Below are 23,933 nucleotides of genomic sequence, written 5' to 3'. Positions count from 1 at the left end.
GTCCCAGATCCAAGTCCAGGTCTGTTGCAGCCGTAGGTACTTTTATTTGCTTTGTTTTTACACCTAATCTCTCTTTTCTCTATAAGCACAGGCTGAGAGCAGGAGAAGGAAAACCAGTATGCTTCAGAATGGAGTTAGCCAGATATTCCAGCTGAGGCTGCACAGTGTGACAGACCCCTTTCCAAGCTCAGCAAAAGATAAATCAAAGGCAACTCACTGCCAGTTACAACTGTGGCTGAGGAATCCCACTTAGGAGAAGTGGAACATCCTGGCTAATTATAGCTCAAAGTTTTGAGTCATATAGTTGTGAACCAAATAAATAGCTGTTTTTAGTTACTAAATACTGAAATGTTTGACTTCGAAGCAGCAGGTAACTTTGCACTTCCTGGCCACATTTTACAGCTTCTGTAAAATTTGTGTTAATGCTAAATCTCGGAAACACAAAGTTCCATAGTTTAAAGTTTACCTTTTCCTTGGGTTTGCTCACTAGCAATTCCAGTTGAAACCCATGAGTGTTTCCCACAAAACAGTTAATTTCCAAACAGGTACAGATGGTGTTAGTTTATTATTGTTCAGCTTATTGATTTTTAAATTTACAATAGTGCAAAGACGATAACACATTCTGTAGTGATGACAATATGTATATTAATGGTTGAATACCCATACAAGCATTCTGTTTTTCCCTTTCAGTACATTTATTGTAAAATATGTTTTGTGTTAGATGATTTTTGCCCAACTGTAAGCTAATATAAACATTGTTTGCATCTTTAAGGTGGACTGCGCTGAACAGTGATGGTCAGAGGTTAGGAGTACTCAATGTGCTTACAACGTAATGTACTTTCAATTTGTATCCGCATTGTAAGTCAAGGAGCATCTGTAGTAGAGACCATCTTCTCCAATCCTGTGTGTTTCGACCACATAAATAACCACATTTACTCTGAGATATAATTTGTTTTACTTGATTATAGCTAATTCAGCTTTATTTAATTTACTTCACAGATTTTTCTATTAATTTATACTTTATGGACATAATGAAGTTCCAAGAAAAAGTAACTTATTACTTTCAGATATAAATATTTTCAAGAAGCCAGTTGAAACTGCAGGAATATTTTGTGAAAATGATTAAGTTTGCAAATTAATGAAGTAAAAGTTATTATAATTGTGTTCTAGCAGTAGGACACTGCAAATGCCGAGATTATTTCTAAGGAAATCCTGTGCCGTATAAACATTCCATACCCTCCTACCAACCCGAATGGTGAGTATTCTGAAGGAGAATTTTTTATATCTCATCTCACATTGGAGTTGTAACCATAATTTAATGCAAGAAGTTATTTTACTCTAGCTTGACAACTGATGCTAGATTTTGCTTAAATACTTTGAGGATATTTTTTGGCAATCTCGCAGATAATGGAAAAGTGGAGATATTCAGAGATACTCAAACCTTAACATTTAGGTTGTGGTTAAGGCTTTTTTTTTTTTAACCTGGAATGTTACATGAATTTCAAAATTTCAGTTTCCGTAATTGAAATTTATATTTTGAGACCAATTGATCCTAAAATGGCCCAATTTTACCACTTCTTTCACATACTGTTTTTGCAATGCGATTTCATACCTCCTTCCATAAACAAATACGGATAATTTTCCCTCTCTGAATTTTAACAGACCTTTGACTCACGTTGGCCTGCAAAATGAGGAGAGGGTGGTAGCGAGATAGGTCTGAGACTATAACTGGGGCCTCATGCCTTTGCTTGCTCCCTGGGACTCTTGCCTTGGCGTGACAAGGCACCTGCCCAAGCCCACTGGAGGACAGACTGCAGGGACCAGACCATTGACCCACCCTCCTAAGGCCAAGTTCCTTGAGCCAGCCCCCATCTGACCTGACTGCTGACTCCAGATTCCTAAGCAAACACAGCTGGGATCAGCTGCTCACAGCCTGAATAAGCAGCATTACCCAGCAGATCTGCACTCTCGCAGGCAACAATGAAGCTGCTATTTGAAGCCCCAATGTTTTGAAATGTTTTGTTGGGCAGCACTAATAAATTTTCATTCGTATATTGTGAAGATTGAGGGAGTCTTCCTCTCTATACACTTACACAGCATATATTTGATCAATTTTATACAATAATATCCCAAATTGAAACTTATGGTGCATTGCATTGTATAAATAAATGATAAATTATTTTATACATGTACTAAAATGTCAGTTTATCTAAATCTTAATTTTTACTGATTCTTTGAAATTATACTAAATGGGAACACTCATTTAAATTTTAAAAGCATTGACCTGCTTCCAAAATCACACTTGAAAATATTACCATTATGAAACTATTTTAAAAATAGTAAAACAATACACTAAAATGTGATTGTTAAAACTTTTAAAAATATAATCTGATATCATTTGAATTGAAAACAAGCAAGCTAGAAGAACCAAATTAATTTCCCAGATTTCAGAATGTTTTAGGCTTCTTTTTTAAAAAATATGTTTGAGGATTTGATTATTTAAAATATTTATTGAAAATAAAGGTATGCAAAAATTACAGCTCCTCAAAATAAATGAGAACATTATACTTTTTACTTGAATGAAATATGTATGAACAGTTTAAGCCCTCACTAAGTGACAGCATACTCTCTGCAATAGGATGTGTTTACCCTTCTCTGATAAGTGTAGTTGCTACTGTAATTTTCTCCACTGAAAGAGCACATATGGGGAAAAAAAGCATTTACTGTGAGTTTATTGACTTAGCTCTGGTGTTGTATTAATAGGATTGTACTGACTATTGCTAGGAAAAGCAAATAATTGTCTCAAAATTCTGCTGCAGTCCTACACTCCCCTGGTATTTGCACATTAACTTTAGGAAATACTGCGCTTTTCAGGGGCTTCTAAGAGCTGCTAGCTTTCATTCATTTGTCCTTGTTCTGGCTGACATTGCCATTCATGAATACACAGGACTATAAGTGATGGTCTAATGTCACTTCTCTAATTACTTGGCATCTTGCACTAAAGTTTAATCCCCCTGGGTCAGTAACAGCTTTTGGCTTGGCATTCAAAAAACAAGCATAGATAGCACTCCATAGTCAATCTGCAGTGGACAGGAATGAGGCCACTCTTTTAAGCCTTTACCAAGTACATGGTTGATAAATCCTGAATGAATAAAAATGTTGATTTATTAAGGGCAAGCTTTAAAAAAATTTCACCCTGTATGACTAAATCAGAACTATAATGTACCACAAGAACATGATTTATGAAAATGTGATTATCTAATGTTTTAACACATTTGATTAGTTGAACCACACCCAATTCCTTAAAGAGAAGTGTACTTATCATTTCCTTTTAGTAGATGAGAAAACAGAGAATTTGGGCAATTTGCCTAGTTCTACACCATGAATCACCAGCCAGGCTGGGATCAGTACTCAGTGAACTTGTACTCTTTTCATAAATCCATAGCTCTGGATCCATAGTTCTGATGAAGAGCTTTTAGAGACTAAATTGGTATTACATTTGGAAGACTGTATATCCCTTCACATTATGTTTCCTTTGAGTAGTCTAACAAAATGAAAAATAAGCAAACAAAATATATTTTAAGACCATCTCATATTGTGTTGGGTGAACATTGTTCATAGTCTTCTCATTCAGTCTATTAAGGATGTTTATATAGTTGGATGGAGGCAGACAGACAGATGACAAATTAGGTCTCCAGGATTCCTAATATTTGGTTGTCCTTGCAGTAAATGTCATATTAGTTCTAGCTATTTTAACTAATTCTAGAAATTCCTTTAATTCTTCAGGGAAAGGACTAGGTGTAATGATTTCTTTCTACAGTTGAAGTGATTTATACAAAATAATTTGTCCTTTTATACCTCCGTGCTTCATTTTATACTATTATCAAGTCAGTAATGTTAGAATTAACATAATTATCATACATAATGTATTGTAGGATATAGAAATACCCATAAAATTACTCTAAGGTTAGATTGTGCTCTATAATGTTGGTTTTCTGCATATGTCAAAATATTTCATAGAGGTTTTTATTGGAATTTTTAGGTGAAGAGGAAATCTTCCTAGTTCTGCCTTAAAATACATACCCTTATTTTCAATTGTTATAAAGTTAATATATGTTGAAATTCAACCTTTCCAAGCATATCCTATTTTTTGCCAAGCAAAAACTTAAACAAACTTTTCCAAGCAAATTCTTCCTGTTCATCTTTGACCACCTCAGATAGCGTTGGAATCCTGTTTCCTTTTAAAACTCAGGACAACTGAGAGTCAGTTCAAATTTTGGTTTTGTTTTATAGACATAACATGTTTTGTTCTGAGCAGGATGGTAGAGAGGAGGAGGAGAGGTATAATAAAAGTGTGATTCAGTAAGTCAGAAAAATTCACTGTCCCTGTACTGGGATGTTGGTGGTAGAGTCTATTCACAAAACCTTTCTGAGGAATTATTTTGCCTTAGAATTTTGATCTATATCAGTGTTCTTACCTGGTGCTAGAAGTTCCTTTAGAGATTACCACACCTATCAGAATTTAATTGACACTTAATTAACAATGTGGACATATCCTAGCTACAAGGTTATAAAGAGTAAGGATGCTTTTCATTCTCCAGCAACATTATGATCACATACACTTAGTGTTTGAGATGTTGTGGCAGTTCCTCTTGTTCTTTACCTTAGTCTTATAAAGAATCAATGTCAAAAAGTAAAATTAAAATAAATCATAGCACACTCCCCATTTGTTCCTGGCAGTAAAAATGTACAAGTCATAAAAGGCAAGGTATACATATTTCTCACCAAGTTCTTGAGTCACTTCACTAGCTCACTTTTTCATTGGCTTAGTTTCTAAAAGAGAAGAATTATGATTCTCAGAATCCTATTTCTACTCTACATAATTTTGTATCTTGACACCTCCACACAAACTAGGTTTTCTTCTGGGAAATTTTGACTAAATAATATTACTATTTTCACATCTGCATCACCAAGAGAATAAGTAGAAAAGGAATCTCCAACATATCTTCCTTCAAGAAGAGTGGATAATAAAATCAAGATAGCTTACTTGGGATTTCTAAGCATTCAGACTGGTTAGATAAGGGAAGGATACATTGACTCCACGGGTTTATTACAATCTCACTGACTAAGGGCACCACAGCCTATTAGATCTGAAAAAAACTGACCTGGAAATGAATCACTATCTCCTATGTGTGAGTGTGCATGAAATATATATGCCAAGTACTATTGAGAATCTATTATGGAGCAGGTCAAGTCCTAGGAACTGGGGATATAGCTGGGAATATAGGTTGTAATTTCTGAGTTGTTAAAGGAAGGATAGAATTGAGCTCAGAGTGAAAATAACAACTATTTGCAGACTATATAACTCAATAAAGATTAACTGATTCACTAGAGATGGATATTTTAAAATTCTTTTATTGTTACATTTTAGGTATACAATATGTTTACATTTATCATTGAGTGCTTGTACCTGTACATGATGCATTTTGGTTTTTATTATTTTCTCCATTACCTGTGTGCCCTTCACTCCCTCCACCTTTCCCTATTTACACTGATTTTGTTTCCTTTTTTTTTTTCTTTTCCCATAATTTTTCCTTTCCCTTCTTTCCTTTCCCCTTCCCCTCCCACCACCCCTACACTTTGGACCTTTTCCTATTTCAAATTGTCAATTATCGATTTAATCATTTTAATCCTTATTTACACTTTCAGTTTCCCACACTAGAGAAACTATTCAGTATTTACACATGTGTGCCCTATTTATTTTACACAAGAGTATGGCCTTGATATGCATCCATTTAGCTATAAATGTCTCTAGTTTCTCATTGTTTATGGCTGAGTAGTACTTCATTTTATTAAAAAACCACATCTTCTTTATCCAGTTTCCAGTTGATGGGGACTTGGGCTGTTTCCAAGCTTTAGCTATTACAAACTGTGCCACTATAAACATGGGTGCACATATGTCATTTTGGTATGATTCTTTTAATTCTTTGGGGAAGACACACAGCAGGGGAATAGCTGGGTCAAATGGGACCTCTAGCACTAGTTCTTTGAGGTATATCCATACTGATTTACACAAGGGTTGCACCAGTCTGCACTCCCATCAACAATGGAGAAGGGTTCCTTTAGAGATGGATTTTTAAATTAATTTTTAGATGTTTCCTTTGTTTTAGAAGATTAATAATATGATAGTAAAGTAGTGATAACATTCTCAAATAGAGAAGGGTTAGTATAAACATTTTCTTCATTGTTGTAGAAGTTGTGTCCTTTAAAATTTAATGATAGTTTGGACAAGTGGAACTGGTTTATGGAGGTAGCTTGAATCTGTTAAGCATGAGTAGAAAACCACTTACTAATTTTCATGTATGACTATTTCAAATTTGACTCGTTAGGCCACATCTTCTGCCCATATGAGATAAAGCTATAGTTTATGTTAATATCTTGTGAGATATTCAAAGTAGTCATATTTCAGCAGTTAAAATTCTAGTTCTATCAAATTAATTTTTTCCTTCATACCTTCTCCTTACTTTCTTATATCCATCTTTGGAAAGACTCAGTTTTCAAAACTCAGTGAGTTTAATTTTGAGAGTTTGAGATGAGAGAAGAAAACAAGCTATTACTATTAAAAGACTAAATTTAATATATTTTACATTAGCCACAATGGATGACATTCATGCTTAAAGAAATCTTAAATATTTGCAACCCAAAATGGAATAATCTGTAACAGTCTGAAAGCTAATGGCCACCATTTTGAGCACCTGTTATACTTTTGAAGGCCAAAGGTAACATATTAATCTCATGATGACTTAATAAATTTAGTATTAAAATATTTATACAAGTTTTTCTTTTCCTGAATTGTGTATACATTTTTTGGTGGACTCTGTAAATCACACAGATACACATTTCACAGAATACAGAAAATATTAACAGATATTAGAAATATTTTAAGTATTAGAAAATGTTAGAGGATATATATGTATATTTATGAAAATATATGTATATTTATTCTCAATATGTTTTAGAGTTTTTTCTCAATATATTTTAAAAAACTAAAAATATCACCTAATGCTTATGGAATGCTTCTATATGAAAGACATTGACCTAGGTTCAAATCATATTAAATGCAACTAACCCTTTCAAAAACTTACACAGCAAATATATTGTTAGACCCACTTCACAGATGAAACAGTAGAGATGTTATTTATAATAAAGATATAAGTGACATGGTATTTTTCTTTAGATTTTTGTGAAAGTATGTAATTTTACTGAATAACCTGAAAAATAGAAAACAAGTTGAAAATTATCATCTTCTAAGATGGGATTGAATTTGGATATGATATCCAAGGGCAATTATGTGTAGTAATTAGCAATTTTTTGACATAATTAAAATGTTTGATATACACCATGTCATGGAAGTAAACCATGAAATGTACTTGAGCAAATTTTATTTTGAAGAAAAAAAGTCATTTACCTGGTAAATACTGTACTCTTAATTATATATCCCAGTGATCTTATTCTAGAATCATTGATTTTTAAACATTCTATTGTTACTAAACACTGAAAAGTACATACTAAATATTATAAAGTACGTAGTAGATATGCTATATATCAAAAGTCAATCCAATCCTCAGTATAAGGATCATTATTTATGAAGTAATATAATTGCAAAAAATCAAAATAAAATATATCTCAGTGCAAATGTCCTGGCTTTTTCAGACCTCAAGATCGGTCTGTATTTTACAAAATTCGAATGAAGCATAAGTTTAATTGTCATGCTTAGGAATCACATCTTGTGCTGAACTAAACCATTCTTGTGTCTTTACTTGTGTTGGTTAGTCCATTTTTCCCTTACTTGTGAGAAAAATTGAGCATTTCAGAGATGATTGATTAGGTGCTGAGAAAGAAAAATAGGAAAAGAAAAAACAATGGAGATATGTCAAAGTTATACAAGGCCAGCCTGAAAGAACTCCCAACAGCCAGAGTCACAGCAAAGTAAATCACCTACTACTGGATTATAACCAAAAGTACAGAATGTATATCCATAAATATATAATGATGTAAATAAATAATGAAATATATGGAGGACAAGAGACAATCTTTTCAGAATTTCAAATGTATTATTATAGTCATTCCTCAAGATGGAGTAGCTTAATTATTCATCCTTTAAGCTGGACTAAGCTTAGTTCTTTGATTCTAAGTATTATAAGTACGACAGGGAGAAATAACAATGGGTATTATAAGGAGAAATCACAACCCAGAAAAAAACTTCACCATAGAGAAACCTGTAAACACCTCAGTGAGGTGATCAGATTAACATCATCAGTGTGAAATCATGTTGGTATATGTGTATTTGAAGCAAAGAATGACACTTTGTCCTTATCATCTTTCTCTCTAAACCCATATATATATATTTATAATTATGAGACAAACCCAAATTGATGAGTATTCTACAAAATACCTGAACAGCACTCTTCAAAACTCGCAACATTTGCAGGTAAAGTAACAGTGAGAAATGCCCTCCCCAAGAGCTGACAAATAAAAAAATAAACTCAGTGTGGTAACCCAAATTGGATCCTATTACAAACTAAAAGTTACTAAGGAAAAATTAGAATCCAAGTAAATAAAGTTCTTGGTTACCAAGAATGAATCAGTGTTGCTCCATTATTTCTGATATATTCACCATATCATGTACGATGTTAGTAGTAGAGCAAGCTGAGTACGGGACAAAGAGGAACTCTCTATATCTCTTCAACTTATCACTTCTTGACCTTTTGGCTAAGATCAAGTGTAGTATCTATGTCTCTTCAACTTTTTGGTAAATAGAAATTATTCTAAAATTTAAAAATAATTCATGAAAGAATGGAAGACCTTTTCCAGTTTGGAGGTCAATACCATTTGAACATCTGAGAACAGACCAATCCATCTGCGGGTGAATACAGGTATAAGGGCATAAAAGTCTAAAATAAGGATCCTTAGGAACAGCATAAAATGGTGTAGTCATTTTTTTAAAATATGGGTTTGCCATACATTTGGAGTAGAATATAGGTACAGATAAGAAGTTTAATTGTGTTATTTGATCACCTGAGTTTTTAAATATCACAGCACATTTTGGAGGATACAAGCTTTTACTTTTACTTTAGCCACAGTTTAATCTTCAAACGAAATTTGATAAGTTTAGGAATTAAATATCAGTGGATGTCAAATGCTGTACCTCAGATAGTCATGAACTTGGATACATCATTAAATTAAGTAAATGTTCTGGCTGCTAAGAGTGTTGGAGACTAGACACATTTGTCTGTCTATTTGCTTCCACTTTTGTGAGTCATAAAACAATCTACTTATTAAAAATTTGAACATGATGAAGAATAGACAGACACAAAATCATTTTTGAAAGTAATCTATTATCATTAAGTACTATGTGAATATAAAAACAAAAAACAAAATGACTTAATGGAATATATTATGGATATTTTCACAGAGAGAAATATCAGCTTTTGTGTAACTATGAAATTATAGAGAAATGAAACTTGTCTTGTTTAAATTGCCAATCTGTAAAAAATTTATCACTTCTCTACTGTTAATTGAAAAAATGAAGATAAAACGGAGCTGAAATCATTTCAAAATTAACAAAAATTCCACCTCCCTTTACCCTACACCGGCCCTCACTTTCTTTGGAGTTTTGCTGATCTCTGTAATATGGAACTGGGTCTCTGTCTGTATATCTACTTATATCAAATAAGAAAATGAAAAGATACTGAATTTTTAAAAATGTTTGTTCAGTTTTATAAAATGGCAAGATGACATTTAGGAGAGAAAAAAGTACCGTTGGGTTTTTCTGTCTCTTTCTCCGTCTGCCAATTTCATAATAGTTGCATAGTTAATGTATCTGTTTTTAGATGTTATGAAACTGATGTATAAACTTACCCATCATATTCTTAGCTTACTGTAAAGGACTATAGGAAAATTGTAAATGCCAAGATGAGGGCTTTATTTTCCAGGGTCATGTCACTTGTATGGGATTTACACTTGGAGGGCATAATTTTAACTCCATGAGGATTATACGAACACTCTGGGTCCCTCTCTTTGCCCCTAGGATTGAAAAATCTTTAGACATCTTTATATTATTTCTCATAATTTTTTTCATATGATTAAATTCTAACTGGTTACTGTGCTAGCTTCCAACTCTTTCCTCATCTCATTTCTCTATTCTATTGAGAATGTTTGTAACACCTTTCAAGTAAAGTCCTGTGCTTGAATTCTTATCTTGAGATTTGTTGGGGGGGGTGTCATTAAAGGCGGTCTGGATGATTGTAGAGAAGGAAATAGGAAAGAATGAGACAATGGCTTACTTCTGAATACATGCAGATTTAAGGACTAGTGATTTACGTAAGGTTGTGACACTAATTGAGCAAATGTTCGTGTGTCTTATTCTAGAGTTTTGAATAATACTTTTCTGACAGCAAATGCCTTTGTGCTTAAGAAAAAATAAAAATACAATACATGCTTTGATGAATATACAATAGCATATAATAATCTCATTAACTGTGTGTCACCAAGGCACCGAATCTCTTTAAGGGAAACAGGAAACAATATACAAAGTTGTCATGAAGCAAACTCTGTCCCTTAGAACTTCCAAGTGAAGGAAAGAATCTCTCTCTCTCTCTCTCCCCCTCCCTCTCTCTCTCTCTCTCTCTCTCTCCACTTACAGATCCAAACCTTACCATTGAAATACATCTCAGTCATTTTTATTTTTTATTTTGAGACAGGGTCTCGGTAAGTTTTCCAGGCTGGCCTTGAACTAGTGATCTTCCTGCCTCAGCTTCTTTTGCAGTTGGAATTAGGGTGGGCCCCACCACACCTGGCTGTGTGTAACTAGAGTACTATTCCCCAACTCACCAATAGAAAGTACAAGACTTAATGATTTAGTTCAATATGATGAAAGGTCTGTGAAGCAATGTTTTTCCGGTCATTTCATTTATTCAATTATTTATCAAATATTTCATAAACATACCTTTTGCACTTTGCTATTTTATATGCCTGCATTCTAAGTTATAATTTGAAGGTTTTAAAACTGAGGTTTATTTCCATCTACCAAGTAAATTATGAAATGAGTACTAATTTCATAAATTCCAAAGACCTCGTATTTACAATTGCAAAAGAGAGAGCAGGTTAATTTTTCTTCTGTGTGGAGGCACACACTTTATCTCTTCCCCATAGATTCCTATTGTTGCAGGTTATAACTCCAGTGCTGACGGGTTTACAAAAGCTTAGGAAAAAATACAGGAGTTAACAGAAGAAAATATCAGAAGAGATTAGAGGTGATATTGGCGCAAATGCAATAATGATATTAATGATAACAATGATCATAACAATTTTGGAATAATGGTAGTGTTAATGATAATTATGTTAGTAACAGTTTATGTTTATTGTGAGGTTTTATGTGCCAGACATTCTGCAGTCTTTTACATGTGTATCTTATTTAATTGCCAGGATAGCACAGTGAAATAGCTATTATCTTTCATCATTTTGTGTGTGAGAAAACTAAAGTGCAAAGTAGTAAACTAAATTTTCTATGATGGCATAGCAGGTCCAAAAACTATCTCAAACATGGGTGCTTCAAATCCCAAGCCCTATACTGCTTAACAGTGGAAAATGTCTGAGTGATCACACTGAGGTTAAAACTTTTGGTTCTCAGACTGGACCACAGACATCCATACAATATTTTCTAATAAAAATATGTACTTTAGTATAATAGTAGCTACCTGTGTGTCTTTCAGTAGCTGCACTATGGACTATAGGAAACAATCTTTGCTTATCCACTTGATATGATGAATGAGAAGGTGTATACATGTGTCAAAGTGTAAATGGTATTTACACACGTGTGTCATATTTATTTCACATAAGATTATGACCTCAACATGCATCCATTTAGCTATAAATGACTCTTGTTTAAAGTTCTAAATGGGGTAGGGGAAGTGGGGTGGGTAGGGGAAAGAAAAGAAGAGAAAGGAAAAAATATGAGAAAAGGAAAAAATGGAAACAAAATCTTTGTAAATAGGTAGGGGGAAGGATTTGAAGGGAGGGCAGGGGAAAGGGGTAAAAATAAGAACCAAGATACATCATGTAAAGGTACAAATTCCCACTGATGAATGTAACTGTGTTTTATACCTAAAATATACCAATGAATTTAATGAAAAATAAAAGTGGAAATGGGTGTGTTTTACCTTTATTATGAGCCCTGTTATGTATTTGTGTACTTGTAATTTTTTATTAAATATTTTCTTTTGATTTTTCTTGTAGAATTAGCTCACTTCAGTACACTGTCACATGAAAGTCCACTTTCACAACTTTGGGAGGAGGTTGAAAGTAAGTCCTCAGGTGACTCGGCTACCGGTGATGACTTGGATCATGAAAGCCAAAGAAGTTAGCAAGATATGACAGAGATGACAGAGATATGACAGAGAAGTATAGAATGAAGACCCCGATTCAGATGAGGAAGAAATCAGTAATGTAAATAAATGTTTGCACAGTCAAAATACTACAACACCTGAATGATCCAATGTTAGAACTAGGTCAGAAAATGTTATTAAGTTCTTGCCAGGGTGAAACTCATTGGGTACAATGGCAACAGAGATTCAACGTGGAAAATTGTTACAGATGATATGCTACAAGATATTTTGAAATACACTGATGATCATATATAAGAAAATGTTCTATAAGCATCAATAATAACATTCAAAAATATATTTATCATGACACCACTATCTGAACTACAAGCCTCGATGGCAGGACTGTATCATTCTAATCATAAGAATCTAAAGGTTTTACGGAGAAATGACAGATGTGGCACTGAGATTTTTAGAACAATAATGACACTCAAGAGATTTGGTTTCCTACAAACTTGCCTACATTTTGATGACAAAAAGACCCACAGACAAAGAAAAAATCTGATAATTTGGCTGCCATTCACTCATTTGTTGAAAGCTTTGTTTCGAACTGTCAAGTGATTTATACACTATCTGAGTAAATGACAACTGAAGAACGTCTTGCATCATTTCATGGTTGTTGAAGTTTTGGCAATATATGCCAACTAAACCTTCCAAATATGCTATAAAAACATATGCCTCAGAAGATGGGAAGACATTTTACACCTTGAATTTAGAAATTTATCCAAGAACTCAGCTACCAGGTCTTTCTTCATTCAGTAATAAAATGTGTAACATTGTGAACACACTTGTTGCACCTATTTCAGAAAAAGTCACCCAAATGTCACAGTTGATAATTGGTTCATTAGTTGCCCATTGATGTTACATTTACTAAAAGAATACCAGCTGACCAGCACAGGAACTATTGACAAGAACAAAGCCAAGGTTCCAAAAAAAAAAAATGTTGCAAGTTCACAATAGAGAAATATAGTACAATCTTTGGATTTGAGAAAGATGTAATATTGGCCTCTTATATGGCAAGGAAAAACAAAGCAGTATCAATACTGTCTACATAACAAGATTGATAGTGTGGCTGGACACAACTATAATCTCAACACTGGAGAGGCTGAGACAGGAGGATCCAGTAAATTCATTGTCAGCCTGAGCTGCATATTGAGTTCAAGGTTAGCCTAGGCCACACAGTGAGACCTTGTCTCAAAACAAACAAACAAACAAGCAAAGATAGTGAATCTTCAACACAAGTGAAGCCAGAAATGGTCACATTTCACAACAAAACATATTGCGAAAAAGTTATGTAGAGTCTATGATGTCACTGGAAACACAAAGGATTGATGATGATTGTCTCTAGGACTGTACACAGTCCTAAACTTGTGAGGCATAAATAGTTTCATAGTTTACAAAGAAAATAACAAGAGCAAAATGCCATCACAGAGAAATTGTCTTAGAGATTGGGATTGGAATTGATTAATGGTCAATTACAACAGAGGAAGGACTTTATGTGTCTGCCCAAAGGACTCTGCAGAAGAATTCTGGAACAGACCAGCGAAGAGACAGGCGAAACATCGCAAGAACCTCCTAAGAGAACAGGAAGAGCAGCAAGATGTCAAGTGTGTCCTAGCAAAGAAGAAGGAAAACAAAACACACGTGCTGTCAGTGTAAGTAAGACTTGTGTATGGAACATGCTGTTCTCATGTGTGAAAGCTGCCTTAGCTGTGACAATTGAAGTAAAGATTACTTTTGTGATTGAGTTTTATTTGCATTTTCATTGCAAGTCACTTAGGAATTTATTTCTGCTGTGATGTTTTAGATTTAAAAAGCAAACAGTAGATGTAAAAAGGTTGATGTTTATTTTAAATACTGAGTATATGCTTTATATTTTATTTTATTGATATTTTATTTTGCTGGTAAGTGCACATTTTATAATATAATAGGAAGCTCCTGACAAAAGAGGAAGACAAGAGAAGTCACAAGTATGGTCTGGCATACAGGAAAGGATAGCTAAGCACACAATGCTGTCAGTGTAAGTGAGACTTGTGTGTGGAACTTTCTGTGGTCCTGTGTGAGAACTGCCTTATGTGTGATAATTGAAGCAAAGATAATTTTTGTGGTTGAGTTTTGTTTGTATTTTCATTGTAAATCATATAGGAAGTTATTTCTACTGTTATTTTTTAGATCTTGTAAGTAGGTAAACAGTTGATGTTGAAAATGTTAATGTCTATTCTGCACACTCATTACATATTAAAAATTTAATATTTTATTTTATTGATACGTTATTTTCTGTTAAGTACACATTATTTAATATAATAAAACTCATAAAATTAAAATTAATAATTCATCAATAGAAATACTCTTAAAAATAAACTTAAGCATTACATATCCCCATAATGTGACTCTTCTAAAACTATACCGTGATGCCCCTATGATTTCTTAAAAGTATAAGCAACACATTAGCATATTTTTGAGTAAGAGATTGAAAAACTAAAAGGTGACATCTGAATCATGTAGGATTTTATGATAGAGACATTTTTCTCCATACCAGTAATACACATGACAAAGGAGTTCTTAAATTACTTGCTCTAACTTAATGAACTTAGCATTCTTATTTTTATTCTATGGATGTCTGTCTCACTTTAACAACTTTTTACATCCAGAGTATATTAGCAATGAGAACACAGAGGGAATGTGTCGATTTTAAAAGGAGAAACCACATTAATATAAATTTCTCTCTTGTTTGTGAGAAGTATGTCTCAAAACTAGTACCTCAGTATGAATTTATTTCTTTTAAATGTCTAAATTGTGAATCATGTGACTAATTTGTGTAAGATAAGAAAATCAGCCCCTTTATTTTAATAGTGACTTCTGGTACTTGAGAATATCTAATAACCACTTTTTTCTGCTTTCTTTTATGCTTGCAGTCAAATTCTCATGTTTAAACTCCACTTAAGTGAGGCCACATTTATACATGACTAAAGGATCTCTTACAATCCTTTTGTTCCAGGGAAGCATTTATTAACCTTATTGTTTCTATATTCTCTTTTTTTATTTTTTTGTATTGGGGATCAAACTTGGGACCTTGCGCTTGTGAGGCAGGCGTTGGAACCACTGAGCTAAATCTTGGCTCTATGTTCTCTTACTCTCTAAACTTATTTTACATAATAAGTGAGCCTCTAAAAGTCTTTGGGATTGTATCATGTAATAGAATTTTTTGTTTCTTCATTTATATTATTTTATCTTGGCAGATTCAATAATTCATTAGAGAGAGCTGTTTTTGGAGTTGCTAATATAGAGAAAGGAAATGAGAGATAGAGAAATTATCCCTGTGTAAAAATCTTATTGACAACTATTCAGTAAATTTAATTCTCTCTGGAAGGCTGACACAATTTGGTGGGGGTAGAAATGTTGACTTATGTTAGATTTTTTTTTTATCAGTAGATTTAGTGTATACAACAGAAACATTCCTCTAATAATCAAAGCACTTGGGAAAATTCAACGTGGTCTGACCTGAGATTCTACTATAAAAAAGAATGGAATACAGCGTTAAACGCTATCTCCCAATAATAGGAGACAAAAGAAGCAAGACAGAAACTCATAAATGAACTGCAATATACTCATCAAAAATTAAGCAGTCTTAATTGCTGTCAATCATTATTGTTCCTATCCAGGCAATGGGACAAAGATATGTCAGTTTCTTCCATTGAAAATATTAAGCCTTTCCCATATGATTCATTTAAAAATGCTCATTTAGAACTGAAATTTGTACTTGAATTAAGATATGAATTGTTGTATGCCACTGAATTCTTGACTCCATACAAGTTTGCACATGATACAAATGGTGAAATTAAATGACAGTTGTATATTAAAACTTTTCTTATGAAACATACTTGATGAAGAAAATCAATACTAGATGAAAGAGATGCACAGTAACATTTTAGGCAAATTTAGTTCAAAATTTATGAAATGTTTATTAGCAAAGCATTATATTGGATGTTCAATTTAATCCCAACTTCTGGTTAAATTGAGAATTAAGAAAATTAGAAAGAAAGAAATAACAGTGCACAATTAAAAATATAAAATATAACCTGGGCGTGGCAGCACACACCTATAATCCCATCACTTGGGAGGCTGAGGCAGGAAGATTGCCTTGAGTTCAGGGCTAGCCTGGACTGCATAGTGAGTTTGCGGCCAGCCTGAATGACATAGCAGGACCTTGTTTCAACAAAAGAAAAAACTACATACATAAAATATAGCAACACATACTTATGCCTCTTCAAATATTATGAACCAAGAAGAATTTAAATGAATTCATATACATCTTCTATGAGTATGCAATAGAGCAAGCTTATATTTCATTTTGGAAAACAGAGATGTGTTCAATTAAGAAATTCCAGGATAATTTCAATGGTAGGGTAGCTGTGAAATAGGCAAAAAATAGAAGGAAGGTTATTGTAGGAAGCAAAAGAGATGTCTTATTTTCTCAAGTTTTGCTCAGCCATGGTTTATGTGTAAGGAAGTTGGGAACTCTGCACCTGCATTGCATCACCCATGAATTTTTTTTTTTTTAGGGGAGAGCGCAAACGCAGTCCCCCACTACCACAAATTATGCAGTCGCGTTTCCCACATTTGGGGAAATCGCAGGGGTCAGCACATCCGGAGTGCAATGGATAAGCCTCGCCCTGGGAAAACCACCTTCGTGATCATGGTATCTCCCCTGCCAGGTAAGTATCACCCATGAATTTTGATGAATTTTATTTTCACATTGTTTTCCAAAAAGTCTACAAATTTTCTTTGTATTTCCCCTTTGAGTCAAAATGTCATTTTTAGGGCCGGGGATTTAGCTCAGTGGTGCTGCCGCCTGCCTTACAAGCTCAAGGTCCTGAGTTTGGTCCCGAGTACCACACACACACACAAAATGTCATTTTTCCTCACCAGTGGAAAGGTCTCTTCATTTCTGACGTTATTAATGCATAGTTTTATTTCATTGTAGTCTAGGAATAACTTGTGTTATTTGAATCTTTGAGAATTACTGAGTGTTGCTTTTCAGTTTTCTGTTTCTATTTTTTCTGTGGTTCAATGTACAGGAAGTTAGTAATTTACATGAGCATTTGAAAGGGTGTATCTTTATCATTGTTTACACACACACTTTTGTTCATGTTTCTTAGGTCATCTATATTTACCGATATTTTGTCTACTTCATTGTGAGAGATGTCTTAAAATCCTGTGTTACCTGTGGCTTTCCTTCTGTATCTCCTTGAATTACTTGTGGTTTCTATTCTGTGAAAATTGCTGTGTTTTGAGGGCCATAATTATCAACAAATGCTTATTCACTTTCTCCTAGCATGTCATGCATACAGACATTTAAATATATCATGAAGAGTAGTGCTGAGCTAAATTTAACCAAGCTAGAGCACTATGTACTAGGTGGTCAGCAATAAATACGTCACCACCACCCAGAAGCCCCCAGGGCTCTTCTCAGTAACTGACCACTCCCTTTACAGAATCATATGCTGGTTTCCAAATTCAGGCTTAACTTTTCCTACTTTTGAAGTACACATTCATACAATTTTTAACCTAACATGATAGAATTGTTGGATAAGATGGTGTTTCTTTGCTTTGTTTCTGTAAACAAATTTTGATAAAATATACCACCATTTTGTGAGAAATCAATATATTCATTAAACATCGAGATTTTTAGTCTTTTATATTTTAACTCGTTGGTGACTGTGTGGGGGTTTTTCATTGCACTTTCAAAGAACATTTTCCTGATAACTAATGCAATTCAAGAAAATTTCCAGTATTTATTGGATAGGCATTTCTATGCCTTTTGTGGGTGTGTGTAACTGTTCAAATCTTTTGCCAACTTTAATTGAGCAGTTTATCTTTATTCTACTGATTTTAGGGTCTTTCATTTTTCTAGGGGCAGTTTTTTTTTCAAATAATTGTGTTACAAATGCCTTCTTTTTTAAAAAAAATCTTTTATTGGTACATTTTAGGTATACAATATGTTTACATTTATCATTGGGTGCTTGTACCTGTACATGATGTATCTTGATTCTTATTTTTTTCCCCATTACCTATGTGCCCTTCACCCCCTCCACCCTTCCCTATTTACATAGATTTTGTTTCAGTTTTTTTTCTTTTCTCATGCATTCACATTTCCATAGTGGTGATTTTGATCAACAGATCATAATTTTAATGTGGTCTAACCACCATTTTGTTTTCTTTGTTTTTATGTGCAAATGTTTTTATGTTCAATTTAACAAATGTTTCTTACCCAAGGCAATGGTAATACTGTTTTTTTATGAAAAGTGTTACTGGATATCCTCCCACTTTATGAGGTTAATATCAAACTATTTTTTTTCCACATGGAAATCCATTGGATCCAGCTTCACTTTTGAAAACTGCATTCTTTGTCTAATCCTTTGCTCTGTGAACTTTGACATACAAAAATTGATCATGCCTGTGGTGATTTAGCTTGTCTGACTAGCTCATTTTTCTACCTTTCTTCTCTAATTGTATATTAATATTTAATTTTGCTGATATTCTAGCTTTCTTTAAAAATGCCATGGCTACTTTTAGATTTTTTTTTGATTTATGTATGAATTATAATGCCTTTTTCAATTTCAATAAAAAGAACTGGTGTTGTTTTGGTTGGTTATGGATTAAATCTAAAACATTTTATAGAGAATTGGTATAGTATAATACAAATTACTCGAATTCTTGAAAATGTATATTTTTTCATTTATCTATGTATATACATTTTTTCTTAATAATATTTTAAATATTCATTGACAGTTAAGAATTAGATGCATTTCCTAGATATATGATTGATTTAATACTTTTTAAAATGTGAAGATAAAAAAGTGAGATAGTCAAAAGAATCATTTCTTATATTAATACGCTGGCCTTGTAGCTGGCAGATTTGTAAATTCACATATTATTACTGATAATTATCTCTACAGTTTTTGCATTTTAATAGGCAATTATTTTATCTGGGAATAATCAAAATTTTATTTATCTCTAATATGTAGTTTTCATTACTATTGCTCTGATTAGGACCTCGAGTACATTCTGAATAAAAGCAGTGATGGGAAGCATTCTTGTCTCTTTTCCAATCTCAGAATAAAAGACTTTAATCGCATATAATTAAATTAAATATTTGCTGTAATTTACTTGTGTCTACTCTTAGACAGATTATAGGACATTCCATTCTATTACTGACTGCTGTGTGATTATGACTGGATCTTACATTTAAACACATTGTTTTACTGCATCTATTGAGAAAATTTTATGATTTTCCTCCTTACAATTTGTTAGTGAGATGAGTTCTGAGGTTAGTGCGATTTATTGACCACTATGTTGTGTCCTTTTTGGACATAGTCCTATTTCTACCAAAGATGTTGAAAGCTAGAAAGAATTTGGCTCTCCACTTAAAGATGAGAGACAATGAAACAGGCTAAAAAATAATCATTTTCTTAAGCCCATGAGAGAGCTAAGGGAGAACAGTACCCTGAAGCCCAGCTAGGGACAATCAAATGGTAATTGGCTAACTTGACAAAGTGCGAGGGACAGTCACTGGTCCATATACAAGTAGGTAAAACTCTAAATCAGACTAAACTATTTAAAACACTTCAGTTTAATTTAAAGTACAATATCCCTGACACCTTTAAATATAAAAGGAATTTGCACTATTCATATTCTTTTTGACACAAACTTTCATCAGATGTTCAAAAGAAAGATCAAGGGAAAGTTAAAGGCCAGAGATAGCAAGCTTTTGTGGTGTGAATTTGGAGGTTCCCCACAGCATCCTTGAATGTAAGTACTTCTTTTGGATACTTCTTACCTAGCTTTCCATGTGAAGCAAAAGTCTCATGTCACAAGAGTGGCAGTAGTTCTACCCAACATAGGACACAGATTATTGCAGAAAGTAATAGAAGAAAAATATATATATATCTACTCCTGCAGGAGAAGAAAATAGCCTACGCATATGAATTTCTGCCATCACTATTAGAGGAAAGTCCTTCCTACACAAGTCCTTGCACAGAAACAAGTTTAGATTCTTGCAGAAGTGGGGGGTCCCACTCTGGTGATGCAGCGGGAATTTACAATAATATGAATCATATGTTAAAGGTTATAGTGAAAGGCAGACAATATCAATAAGCAGATGGGAATATCAACAGAAAGATAGGAAATAGAAGAATGAGGCAAGTAGGATGGTGAAGAACAAAACAAAAATACAAACATGGCACCAGAGATAAACATTTCTTTAATGAGCTTCTTGTAGACAAAACAGAGTGGGAGTGGGGCTGGGGATTTAGCTCAGTGGGACCCTGCCTGCCCCCGAGTGCCAGGACCTGAGTTCGATCTCCGTATCCAAAAATAAAACCCCCAAAACAGAGTGGGGGCAAGATTCCCTTACCCTGAAGATAAATTACTGGAAATCACACAACTGAAATTCTTTAAAAAAGAAGAAAAAGTTAAGCTAACAAATAAACATACGCTTTTGTGTATATGTGACTGGATTTCCAGAAGGAATAGAGAGAAAATGTTAACAGAGAAGAAATATTAGGAGAAATAATTATTCACAATTAATAAACAACATGAAGGCACAGACAGGAATTTCAGATAATCTCAAGCAGAATAAAAAGAAAAGGAAACAAAACAACAGAAGACAATCAGAAATAAAACAACAAAAGTTATACTATGAGCAAAAGACCAGCGATAGAAATTACATCATTCCTCTTACCATGAACTATGGAAGTCGAAAGATAATTAAGTACTCTCTAAAGATCTGTCCTACTCTTCTCCCTCTAGATGTTATCTAGGAGATCCTCGAGGCCTATTTATTTTTGTCCATCTCTCTTTTTCTCTTCTACTCTTCATACAGGACAGTCCATCTACTAATATCCACTCAATTTTCCCTCTGCTTTTTATTCTGCTATTCTATTTCATGACTTTTTGTTTGTTTTTAATTTCTGATCTTTTGTTTAGTATCTCTCTTGATGCTGTGTATTGGCTCTACTGGTCTATTGAACCATTTTGAATTTTACTCTGGACATCATTAATATTAAATTAATATTAAATTGGGAAAATTATATGCAGTATACTATTTTTCTTTGATTATTGCCACTTTTTTGATTTAGGTACAGATTTATTTGGTTGGATTTAAACTACAAACTCTGGTTTTGTGTGGAATCTCTAGCATTAGTTGAGCTAATTTCTTTTAGCTGGCATTCACACTAATACTTTAGAGGTTAGTCAGACCTATAGTTAGGCACTGAATGCGTTTAGCTGAAAGGTAAATGCCATCTACACATGTTTTATTTAATTCAAGTTCCTCTAACTGTTATCCAAGAATATACTCTTTACTGGAATGTGTTACTTTTCTCTACTAAAAGTTATCATACTTGTTAATAGTTGCGTGTGTACTACCTGGGTCTTATATGTATGATAATTCATGTTTTCTTGGACAATGATCAGAGTCCATTACTCTCAGAAAAGGAAATTCTTTTCTTTTTAATGTGTGAAATTTTGGTAGTAGTGCTGCCTTAATTCTGATATTTTTAATCTGTGATTGTTCTTTTTTTTAATATCCTTACAATCACCTGACTTTTCTCTTAGGTTTTTCACTCATAACTTCAAATGCATCTTGGATAGTTTCAATTAAAATAAAACTGAAAATTCTAGATAATTTTCTACTCTAGATAGTCCTGAAGTCGTTGTCTTCATTTAAATTTCTCCATGTTCCATTTTTACATATTTTTAGTAGTTATCTTTCTTAAATTGAAAGTTCTGAAAGCAGATCCTTGGGGAATTCACTCGACAGTAATTTAGGAAACACTTTAAGGCAAAATCAGTAAGAAAGTGGGGAGAGGAAAAGATGGAAGAGAAATAATTCAAGAAAGGCTGCAAAATGCCCTTACCTCAGCTATAAATTACACCACATCTCTTTTCTGGCTGTGGAAATGAGAGCTGGGTTTGCTCCTGTGTTCATCATTTATTGACTGAGGACAGCCTCTGCTAGCTCTGCTCCAGCAAATTTACTCCAGTGGCAAAAGAGCCCTGAAAGAAGAGATGCAGGTAAGGCCTTGTATCTTAGGGACTTTGTAGTCACCAGGACAAAAATATGCCCTCAAATTACAGATGATTTATTTTGGCTCACCTTGTCAGTCAAAGGCAGCATGGTGGGAGGGCCTGGGAGAAGGAGAGCTACTACAGTCATGGCAGCCAGGAATCAAAGAAGGGAAGTCATAGGAGGTAGATACATCCCCTTGCTGACCCACCTCCAAACAGTCCTCTCGTCCTAACAGCAAGTCAGCTGTAGCATCTTCATGATGCAGTCATCTTTAAAAACCCCACTTCTGAATAAATGAGGCTTTGGGGGCTATTTTGGATCTAAACCATAACAACTCATTTATAAACCCATTGTTAAGCCAGGCAAGGATCACATTGGACAGTTACAAGTGATACGAGGTTGTTGAGTTTTTTCATTACACAGATCTTAAATATACAATTATCTCTGTAGCCATTCTCAATATGTATCCACAGACAATCTCAAATATCTAAGAGTGTGTTTTTCATAGGAAGCTGGAAATACAAATTCTTGGGTAAATTCATTTTACAAGAATTTCTATCTCTCTCATCAAATATGAAGAATACAGTGGGCCATTGACTTACAAATTCAGTAACCCAAATCTAAGCAGGCCACACTTTACTCTCAGCTACCAAACTTAGTGAACGAATCCACTGACAAGTAGAGCACCTCCATCATCTGATCATATTCTACAAGCCCTATGTCTGAACACATGAGGGTTTTGAAAGACATTCTGTATCTAAACCATAACAACGGGTGAGGAAGGAGGCCTACTCCCAGGTACTTAATGGAATGTCTTTTGATCTAATTTTTCGTGTCTACTCCACTTTCAGTTGTCAGACCCTCTTTTGAACAATTTCAGTTACAGTGGACTTGACTTACCAACTGAATTCATTCATGAGAACTAGTTATAACTCAAGCTTGTCAGTTGAAGACTCAAGCTCCTCTACACAGCCTTCAAAGTCTCTCTGTTGTACACAGGCAGATCTCAGTGCCCTTAGAGAGACATTGGCCCAGGATTTCTCAGCTAACCCCACACAGGAAAGGCTATACGCCTTCCAGAACTCTTTAAAGGTTAAATATGTATCTGAGACCAGCTGGAAGCACAAGCAGCAGCATTCAGGTTGTAACGCAAGACCTTGTTCATAAATTAAAACTAAAATTCCGGTTATAATTCAAGTCTTTCATACGTCAGGCTAGTCTTAAATTGAGGATCCACTGTACTGATTTCAAAGAGTGTCTCCTTATTTGCTTAATTATATCACTATAATGTTTAAAGTTAGCTTTTTAACAATGTCAAATTGGTACTCTTGCTTAATAAGGGAACCAGAACATCCTAATGATTTTATTTTAAGAAAGTCAATTTTATAAATAAAATAAAATACAGATACTCAAGAAAA

At 33.9% G+C, this 23,933-nt stretch overlaps 1 non-coding gene and 1 pseudogene across 1 annotated transcript; one reads left to right on the top strand and one right to left on the bottom strand.

Moving 5' to 3' along the window:
* The first annotated feature begins 8,752 nt into the window (after positions 1 to 8,752).
* LOC147824491 (U2 spliceosomal RNA) lies at positions 8,753 to 8,921 on the top strand (annotated as a pseudogene).
* An 8,081-nt stretch (positions 8,922 to 17,002) lies between these two features.
* Positions 17,003 to 17,166, bottom strand: LOC147824490 (U1 spliceosomal RNA). Its single transcript, XR_015442313.1, has one exon. It is a non-coding gene; the product is annotated as a U1 spliceosomal RNA (small nuclear RNA).
* Positions 17,167 to 23,933: the final 6,767 nt, after the last annotated feature.

The sequence above is a fragment of the Heterocephalus glaber genome, unplaced genomic scaffold (assembly GCF_053883595.1).
Source record: "Heterocephalus glaber isolate CG9 unplaced genomic scaffold, H.glaber_assembly_v1.0 deba00001538, whole genome shotgun sequence".
Taxonomy (NCBI): domain Eukaryota; kingdom Metazoa; phylum Chordata; class Mammalia; order Rodentia; family Bathyergidae; genus Heterocephalus; species Heterocephalus glaber.
This window is presented reverse-complemented; position numbering and strand designations above follow the sequence as displayed.